The sequence below is a fragment of the Lemur catta genome, chromosome 4 (assembly GCF_020740605.2).
Source record: "Lemur catta isolate mLemCat1 chromosome 4, mLemCat1.pri, whole genome shotgun sequence".
In the NCBI taxonomy this organism is placed as follows: domain Eukaryota; kingdom Metazoa; phylum Chordata; class Mammalia; order Primates; family Lemuridae; genus Lemur; species Lemur catta.
The window spans coordinates 101,108,678-101,118,526 of NC_059131.1; the positions used below are offsets into that span (position 1 = coordinate 101,108,678).

Genomic DNA, 9,849 nt, shown 5'->3' on the forward strand with positions numbered 1-9,849 from the left:
AAACTAATATACAATCAGAGAGATTGCTGATCATGATTCAGAATCCAAGAGACTCTTTTGAAATGTTGATTTCAATAACAATTCAGGCCTGAATTATCTTATCATGAAAATATTTGTAAAACTCTAACATTATATGAACTTGGATGTCAATTTTGTGTGACATTAAGTTGTCTCTCTCTCCTTTTTTTTTTTTTTGGTCTAAATCATCTACTGTACTACTGATGTTATCCTTAGGCCGGATAAATCTAAAATACTTAAGTTGTATAGAATTGAAGCTCCTCATTGTAGCTAAATATAGTGGGCACCAAGAATATATAAGGTTGGTACAAAAGTAAATGCGGTTTTAGCATTATTGAAATTTGCCATTTCCTATTTAAGTACATTCTTAAATAAATGTGGTTATGTTATTCATCATTTTATTGTGCATTTCTCATTTTATGTTTTTGTGCTAATGGCTTATATTACTTGCTGTTTATTTGATATTTATTTTAGACTATGGAAATGATGTTAGGCAAAAACCAAATTCGAGCAATTTTCTTATTCAAGTTCAAAATGGGTCATAAAGCACCGGAAGCAACTCTCAATGTCAACAATGCATTTGGCCCAGGAACTTCTAAGGAACATACAGTGGAGTGGTTGTTTAAGAAGTTTTGCAAAGGAAACGAGAGCCTTGAAAATGAGGAGCGCAGTGACCAGCCATCGGAAGTTGACAACAACCAAATAAGAGCAATCATCAAAGCTGATCCTCTTACAACTACACAGGAAGTTGCCAAAGAACTCAGTGGCAACCATTCTACAGTTGTTTGGCATTTGAAGCAAATTGGAAAGGTGAAAAAGCTGGGTAAGTGGGTGTCTCATGAGATGACCAAAAATTGAAAAAAATCATCGTTTTGAAGTGTTGTCTTCTTGTATGTAACAACAATAAACCATTTCACAGTCAGATTGTGACACGGGATGAAAAGTGGATTTTACACAACAATCAGTGACTACCAGCTCAGTGGTTGGACGAAGAAATGCCACAGCATTTCACAAAGCCAAACTTGCACCAAAAAAAGGTCATGGTCACTGTTTGGTGGTCTGCTGCTGTTTTGATCTACTACAGCTTTCTGAATCCCAGTGAAACCATTACATCTGAGAAGTATGCTCAGCAAATCAGTGAGATGCACGGAAAACCGCAATGCCTGCAGCCACCATTGGTCAACAAAAAGGGCCAATTCTTCTCCACAACATCACCCAACTGCTTGTCACACAACCAATGCTTCAAAAGTTGAACACATTGGGCTACAAAGTTTTGCCTCATCCACCATATTCACCTGACTTCTTGCCAATGGACTACCACTTCTTCAAGGATCTTGGCAACTCTTTATAGGGAAAATACCTCCACAACCAGCAGGATACAGAAGATGCTTTCCAAGAGTTTGTCAAATCCTGAAGCACAGATTTTTATGCTACAGGAATAAAAAAACTTATTTCTGACTGGCAAAAATGTGTTGATTGTAATGGTTCCTATTTTGATTAATAAAAGATGTGTTTGAATCTAGTTATAATGATTTAAAATTCATGGCCTGAAACTGCAATTACTTTTGCACCAACCTTAATAGAAATAATTAGGCACATTCCACTTCAGGAAACTCACTCACTGGTGGCTTATGGCAAGAAATGATGTTGGAAATTAATTGAGGTTAAAAGAAAGTCTTTAGTATCTGAAAATTTCTTACAGCCTTCTTAGTCACGGGTGTAAATAATGCTTATGTCATATATGATTTGCAATTAAAGATTATGATAAAATTTTTTCAATATAGATTTTTGCCCTAAGAAAGTAAATACTGAAGTCTTCTTTCAAACATTTCTAAAAGTTATGTGTGTGTGTGTGTATATATATATAATATATACACATACATGTATATATTTGTTTATTTAAAAGAGGTACTGCAGAAAAGTTGAATACGGCATTTTGAATGCTTAATCAGATCTTCATCCATCCAAGAACAGATATCCTCTTGGGGTTTGGAAGTTTGCTTATGCAATATCTTAGTGTGGTGGGAAAGAAAAATTTAAGGTTACATCTATGGATGTTAGTTTTAGCCATGAAAGTAGATGTCATATAAACTCAGAAAAGAATAGGACAAAGAATGACTATATCAGGAGAATACATATATGTCTCCACAATGTACAGAAAGAGCAAAGAGGAGCTACAAAAGGTTTTGATATGGTGACAAAAAGAAGCAATAGAAAAACTTGTATAGAAGGAATCCAAAGAGAAGAGAGAATTTTAAAGCCTCCATTGGGAAACAGGCTATATGTGGTAAGAGAGACATCAGTGATGCTGACTACTGCAGAGTTAGAAATAGGATGGCCACAGAGACCACATTGGACTTGACAATGAAGTGATTGAGCTTTAGGTAGATAGGTGATAGTGGAGGATTTTGATTAAACGAGGACTGACTGTGAATGATAAAAATGGAAATATTATATAATGTTTATTCTTTCAGGAAGCTTAGTGAAAAAGAATGGGAAAAAGGATGAAAGGTGCATTCAAGGAGAAGGCAGCTTATTATTCTGTTTTTAATATGAAAGATTTTTGAAAATTCTCACAGTCAGAAGGAAGAAGTCAAAGAAGAGTGAAAATTTCAAGAGACAGGAAAAATTAACTCATTAACAATGTGAGGTCTAATAAGAGGGAAAAAGACAAACAATTCAGCTTACAGGGATATACATGTTAAAGTAGACAGCATCTGTGGAGAAAAACATTTATTCAAAAACTATTTTTCCAAGCACTTGTCTTTGATACTTAAGAGGTCCAACTTTATTTAAACACATGTTTACCTCATTATTCTCTAAGGTGATAAATGTTACTGATAGTGTTTTTATAATCAATGCTTGATTTAGAAATAATTGGTTTTAAGAGGGATATTGCTCAATCTCAAAATTTCCATGAATTTCTCACCTCTAATCCATTGCCTGCTCTTCTTTTCTGTTAGTCAACAAACATTTATCGAACACCTGTTATGTGTCAGACACTCTTCCTCGCACAGTGAATTAAAAGGCAAAGAGGATAGGTGGAATCCCTCTCCTCAATAATCTTACATTAAAGGTGCATCAGATAAATAATAAATATGTGAAAACAATTAAAAATAACATAACGTTGTGGTTTTGAGACTTGTTATAAAGAGGATAACATACGTTAACATGGTTGATAGTAGCTGGAGACATGTATTAGGTAAGATAGCTTATTCAAGCATTTCCCCGAGAAGGCACTTGGTTCAGGAGATACATATAAGAAATGAAACCATAGAATTTTGTATACAGAACATTTCTAGAAGGAATAATCACCAAGTGTGAATTACTTGAGAAAAAACAAAAAATACCTGGAATACTTAAGAAACTGAAAAAAAAAATCAAGGTTACTGGAGTATATATAAGAACAGAGTGAGGTTAGAGGAAGTTGCGTTTGGATGTTAGTCTGGGATCAGAACATGTCAAATATTAGGGTATAGTCAGATTAGAGATATGTTTTGAAGTTAGAGGAGATACAAAGGATATAGAGGAATAAGGTAACACCAGTTTTTAGCCATATAGCTGGGTAGTAGTGATTACATTTAATGATTGGAGAAGATATGGGTAGATTCCATTGTGATAGAAATTCCATGAAATTTTTTAGACATGTACTTTTGGACAATAGTACTTTTTTGAACATGATAATCTGAAGATACCGATTAGTGATGGGTATATACAAAGGAGAGAAGATGGAGGGAGAGTGTTGATGACTTGACTATTGAAGGAAAGAAAGGCAGCAAAACAGACTTAGGAGGGATAGAAAGATAAGAAAAAAAAAATCAAGTTATGTAGTGTCCTGGAAGACAGAGAAAACAGTGTTTCTGGAGGACAGGGCAGGGAAGTGGTAATTCTTTCAAATGTCACTGAGACATCCACAAAAAATGAAGATGAGATAGACTATTGGCTTAAGCATGAAAATGACCTGTTTTGGCAGAACTATGTAGAAGAAAGTCCACTTTTAGTTGGCTTAGAAGGGGGAAGAGTAAACTACAAATATGGAACATAAACACCTCTTTTTGAAAGAGGTGCTATGAGATGAATGTAGTTTGGCAGAGTTATCAAGCACATAACCGATTACGTTCAAAGCCCCTGCGACATTAGATGTATTTCTTTTGAATGTGGTACTGAAGAGAAACTTTTTTAAGGTAGAAGTGAGAGTTTCCATTAGTTTAAAAATATTAGCAATAACAAACATTGATAGACCATTGGCATGTGCTAGGTCCTACTCTAAATAGGTTGTCTTACCTGTGTTGTGTTTAATGTTTACTCTTTGCCCCTGGGAAACTGATTAGAGTTGCTCATGTTTACATGGCAGAGCTGAGAGTAGAAACAGTTTAAGATCTTAGATAATACACAGATAAGAACAGATAGGGAGAGAGTGTCATCGAATGTAAGGGATTGAGAAAAGTCAGAATGGTAGTGGGTGCTGAAAAGTGAATCTGACCCACTTCTGAGGGGCGTGAAATGAATGAACATGTATGCCAGTTTGTGTCATGAAGGAAATTGAAGGTACCATGGTCAACGTGGGAGAAAATATTCTAGAATGATCAATAACAAGATGGTAACACTCATACTGCAACACAAAAAGAAGTGTATAGTTAAAAAGAATATGCAAAAATTGAGAACAGTCTGTTGAAGTTTATAAATGGATACCTTTTTTGTTGTTATTGTTGTTGGTGGTGTTGCTGGTGTTATTTTGTTTTTAGTGAGTCATTACCTGAGTAAGACAGGTTTCTTTAAGGTGAGAGGTCCATATCAACTGGACAAAAAATATAGAAACAGAGAAATATAAGTGATGTAAAAAAGCTATAAAATGTAATGAAATTTAAAAGAAGTGAAACATTGTATGAAGGATGAGAAAAGTTTTCACAGGAAAATTTGCTAGTTAAGACAATCCTTAAAAAATAGATGTGTATGTGATTACTAGTGATTAGTGTTATAGATAGAGAAACCATCCCTAGTATCTCATAAAGCCATTTATTCACCTGTTCATTCCTGCAACATATATTTATTGACTCTTTATGTGCATAGCACTTTTAAAGCATTGTAAACCAGAGCATGAAGGAAATGATTACAATACCAACACATTTTACTGACATTACGTGAAAGTGAATGCATAAATAGTAGTTGTGCAGACGATTATTTTAAACTTAAAAATCACATCTTAGAATAGTTGATGCAATAAAATATATAGCATAATTTACACTGAATAACGTAGAGCATCATATATAACATATATGAGAAATATGTATTCTATAAATATATTCAATATATTTTATATATATGTGTGTGTATATATAGTAACATACTTTAAAAGTGTTCAGTTCTCTGGAAAAGTATTTATGTCTTACTTGTCCTATGCTTCTATATTTAAAAATATAATTAAATATGTAGCATAACTTAAAACTGTGTGATTTAATATTGCATTTATTTACATAATAATCATTTTTATATAAATGCATGCCTTTTATGAGGCTATAGACATTAAGTCTACTTACTAGATCCCCTCCCTAAGCATTTGAAGTTGATTAACTTCAGCTATGGTTTAGAAGCAAGTTTCCTCAATTATTTTCATTGCATCCAGTATTTTAATTTTTTTTGAAAAAATTAGATTGTTTAAAAATCCACAAACAAGATTCACACTACATTACAGATTTATTTACTTTTTGTTTCATTTTATGACTTAACAATGCATTAACAAGGTGTTTTAACCATTTATTTTATTTAATCATGTTTTTGATTCCTGGTGTTTTGTCATCTTCTACTAAAGCATATATATTACATGCACTAATTTTTTTATTAATGGAAGGATTATAATTGATAATGGTAAAATATGGTTTAATTTTTAACTAATTAGTATTATTTAATTCCTTCCTTCTAGGCAAAATATCAGTATTTATATTTAACTATTTGAACTTGATTTTGTATCTAAGTTTATATTTTTTCATAAAATAGTTCATTTAAATAAATAAATCATCTAGTTAAGTGCTCTTACACCCTTTCAATTTTCTCACTTAAAGCAACTTAACCTCCAACTGCTAAATGTTGTTTACTATTTATGGATTGAAATTTTTCAAAACTGTTGCATTTCTATTTTATGCAACTCCTTAATTCTGGCAACTGGACATCAGCAAACATCAAATAACCAGGCCCCAATTTTGCACTCTGTTTGTAAAAACATAGTTTCTATCTTATTGCCATATGCCTGAACACTTAACATGATATTCGGATTATGATCTAATTCCTTCAGCAAGGGACCTTTCTTCTTGCCATCAGATCTGTAACATTCTCAGATTCTGCACACGCCCCCTATCTGGGACACCATGTACTATTAGTGTTTTTTATTTCACCATGTCTTTGTAATGTTTTTATCTTCTTTTTGCACAATACATAAAATAGGGATAATAACAGTACCTTCCTTTTTTCAAAAAATACTACCGAATTACTTAGATATATACTCAGATCTTGCAAGTGCTTGTGCAATGATAGCAACTATTACCATAAATAATATGCATTTATATGTTATCCTACATAGGCTATCCACTATATTATTAGCATCTCTTTAGAGTTGCAACCAAAGAAGCAGGCATAGAGATATTTAGGATCTAATTAAGTGCATTTAAACTATATTTATAAAAATTTTAAGTTTAACATTAATATTTTAATTTTAACATTAATATGTATGGCTAGAGAAAAATTTTGTAAATGATGAGGAACTCCACCAGACTTCAGAATGGTTCACTGAAGGGTAAGTATGTGTAGGAATACAGATGCAGATGTCATTCTAAGAAAACATAAGTTTGTAAGGATATCTCTTAAACCAAGAGACAGAAACTATGTGGTAAAAATTTATATGCATGAGGAGAATGCACTTGCAGTCCCATGTTGTCAAAGTGCCTTAAAAAGCCTCAGTGTGTATGCATCTGTGGCTTAGGAAGAATTACTGTGGAAATATATAACCCAATTTCTTGAGTTCTTCTTCTTAGTTTTTGATGTATACAAAACCATAGCATGGTTTTAACTTTTGTCCTGTCATAAATAACTGATATGACATAGGAAACTCAATTAATTGGAATAAGATTCTCAGCTTACCTGAGGTGATAAATTAATTTTCCTTAGATGTTAAGTATCTTCTAAACACTTGGAAATTTAAGTATGAGTGCCAAAATTAAGAAACAAGTCAAATCCATACTTTATTACCTTTAAGTTTAAAATAATGTGTATATGTTTATTAATAAAATGGTTTTAATGTTTAAGAAAAATTGTCACATTAGATAATTAGATTAGCATATGAATCCAATTTAAAATGTCATTAAGCTTACATTACTGGTAATGATATAGCTTGCATTGAAGTAATCCTTTGGCACATAGCAATTACAAACTTTAAACAAAATGTAAATAAAGTTGACATCACTGAAGAAAAAATAAAAGCAGGAAGAAACTAGAGGAGAGTTGATTCTTGAAAGAAGAGAATTGAGCTGTGTAACACTGGAAAAGTTGGTTCTTACATGCGTGGGCATATCCCAGTCCATCTGAATAGGGTGGCTGTAACTCAAGCAGAGAGACATCGATAATCTTACTAGCTTGAGGAGTAAGAGAATTGAATCTGGGACTAATAGAGTACCTGAAAGTACATGGAGAAATCTGAGAAGCTGGAACCCACAAAAAGGTGAACCCTCAAATCTGCATAAAAACTTTGCCATTGAATTGTGCAGCATTGAGGACGCTCCGATGTTGCCAGCCACAAGGAGCAGTTGGAAGGCTGAATGAATGGGGTTGTTTCAGGAGTTAGCCTTGGCAGAGGTCATTGAGTTCAGAGTTTGAGTATGGCCAAATTACCTGTCTGCTAGAAAAATGACAACAAAATCAAGAGTCTTTAGAGGAAGACAAAAGAATCCAGAATCTTTAAATCGCCTACAGTGTAAAATATACAATAAAATACTACTAGACATGTGAATACATAGGAAAATATGACCCTTCATAAAGAAAAAAGTAGTCAAAGCAAGGGGCTTCACAATGACCAAGATGATGGAATTAGCAGACAATAGTTTTTAAGCAGCATTTATGAGTTTTCTCAACTCTTCAAAGAAAACTGTGGTCATTATGAAAGACTACTGTAGAATCTCCAGAAAGAAATACATAATATGGTAAAAAAAATAATGGAAATTCTAAAACTAAATGAAATGACAAATTTTCTGGCTTTGTTTAAAGGAAGATTGAAAACAGGAATGGAAAGGATCAGTCAGCTTAAAGATAATAAGTTAAAAAAAGCTATTACAAAGAATGAAAATAACACAGATTGAAATTTAAAAATATGCATTGGTGTGGTATGAAATAATATCAAATGATCTATAATAATACACAGAATTGGTATCCATAAAAGAGAAACAGTAAGGTGGCATAACAAAATTTATAGAAAAATTGGACAAAATTTGCCACTTTTGTTTTTGAGAAACTTATACATTTCCCAGTGAAACTCAAGGAAGATATTTGTAAAGTAGGTCAAGCCTAGGTAATTGATAATCATTCTGCTAAAAGCCAAATAGAAAAAGAAAATTGAAAACATCTGGAAAAAAATGACAAGGGAACAATGATATGAATTATAGCTGACTGCTTATCAGAATCAACGAAAACCAAAAGAAAAAGAAACAACAGCATTAGTGTACTGAAAAACAAAACAATACAACTGCCATCCAAGAATTGTATAATCAGGGAAAATATCCCTCAGATGTGAAGACAAAAAATGCAATTTTGGAAAAGTATATGCTGAGAAAACCAATCACCAACAGACCTATGTCCTACATCATGAGAAATGATAAGAACATTTTTTTTCAAGCAGAATGGAAATAACACAAGATGATATACTTTGAATTTACAAATCTATAGGAAAGAATAAATAGCACTATCAATGATAAATTTTATCATAGATAATATTTTTATTTCATGAAAATTTATAATAGTGCTCACTTTGGCAGCACATATACTAAAATTCGAATGGTACAGAGAAGATTAGCATGGCCCCTGCAAAAGGATGACATGCAAATCTGTGAGGTGTTCCATATTTTTACCTGATCAAATTAAAAATCTTCTGCACATCCAAAGAAACTATCAAGAGAGCAAACAGACAACCTACAGAACGGGAGAAAACATTTGCATGCTACACATCTGATAAAGGACTGATAACTAGAATCTATTTCAAACTCAGGAAAATCAGCAAGAAAAAATTAAACAACCTTATAAAAAAGTGGGCAAAGGACATGAACAGAAACTATTCAGAAGAAGAAAGAATAATGGCCAACAAACACGAAAAATGCTCAAGGTCTCTAATCAGCAGGGAAATGCAAATCAAAACCACAATGAGATATCACTTAACTCCAGTGAGATTGGCCTTTATCAAAAAGTCCCATAACAACAAATGTTGGTGTGGATGCAGAGAGATAGGAACACTCATACACTGCTGGTGGGACTGAAAATTAGTGCAACCTCTGTGGAAAGCAATATGGAGATACATTAAAGAGACACAAATAGATCTACTATTTGATCCAGAAATCCCATTACTGGGCATCTACCCAAAAGAAAAAAAGACATTCTATAAAAAAGACATCTACACTCGAATATTTATAGCAGCACAATTCACAATTGCCAAGATGTGGAAACAACCCAAGTGCCCATCAATACATGAATGGATTAATAAAATGTGGTATATGTATACCATGGAGTACTATTCAGCTATAAGAAACAATGGTGCTATAGCACATCTTGTGTTTTCCTGGATAGAGCTGGAACCCATTC

At 33.0% G+C, this 9,849-nt stretch overlaps 1 non-coding gene and 1 pseudogene across 1 annotated transcript; both read left to right on the forward strand.

The window, feature by feature from the left end:
- The first annotated feature begins 495 nt into the window (after positions 1-495).
- LOC123636518 lies at positions 496-1,519 on the forward strand (annotated as a pseudogene).
- A 7,497-nt stretch (positions 1,520-9,016) lies between these two features.
- LOC123637549 lies at positions 9,017-9,123 on the forward strand. The gene has a single exon (XR_006734918.1). It is a non-coding gene; the product is annotated as a U6 spliceosomal RNA (small nuclear RNA).
- The last annotated feature ends 726 nt before the right edge of the window (positions 9,124-9,849 follow it).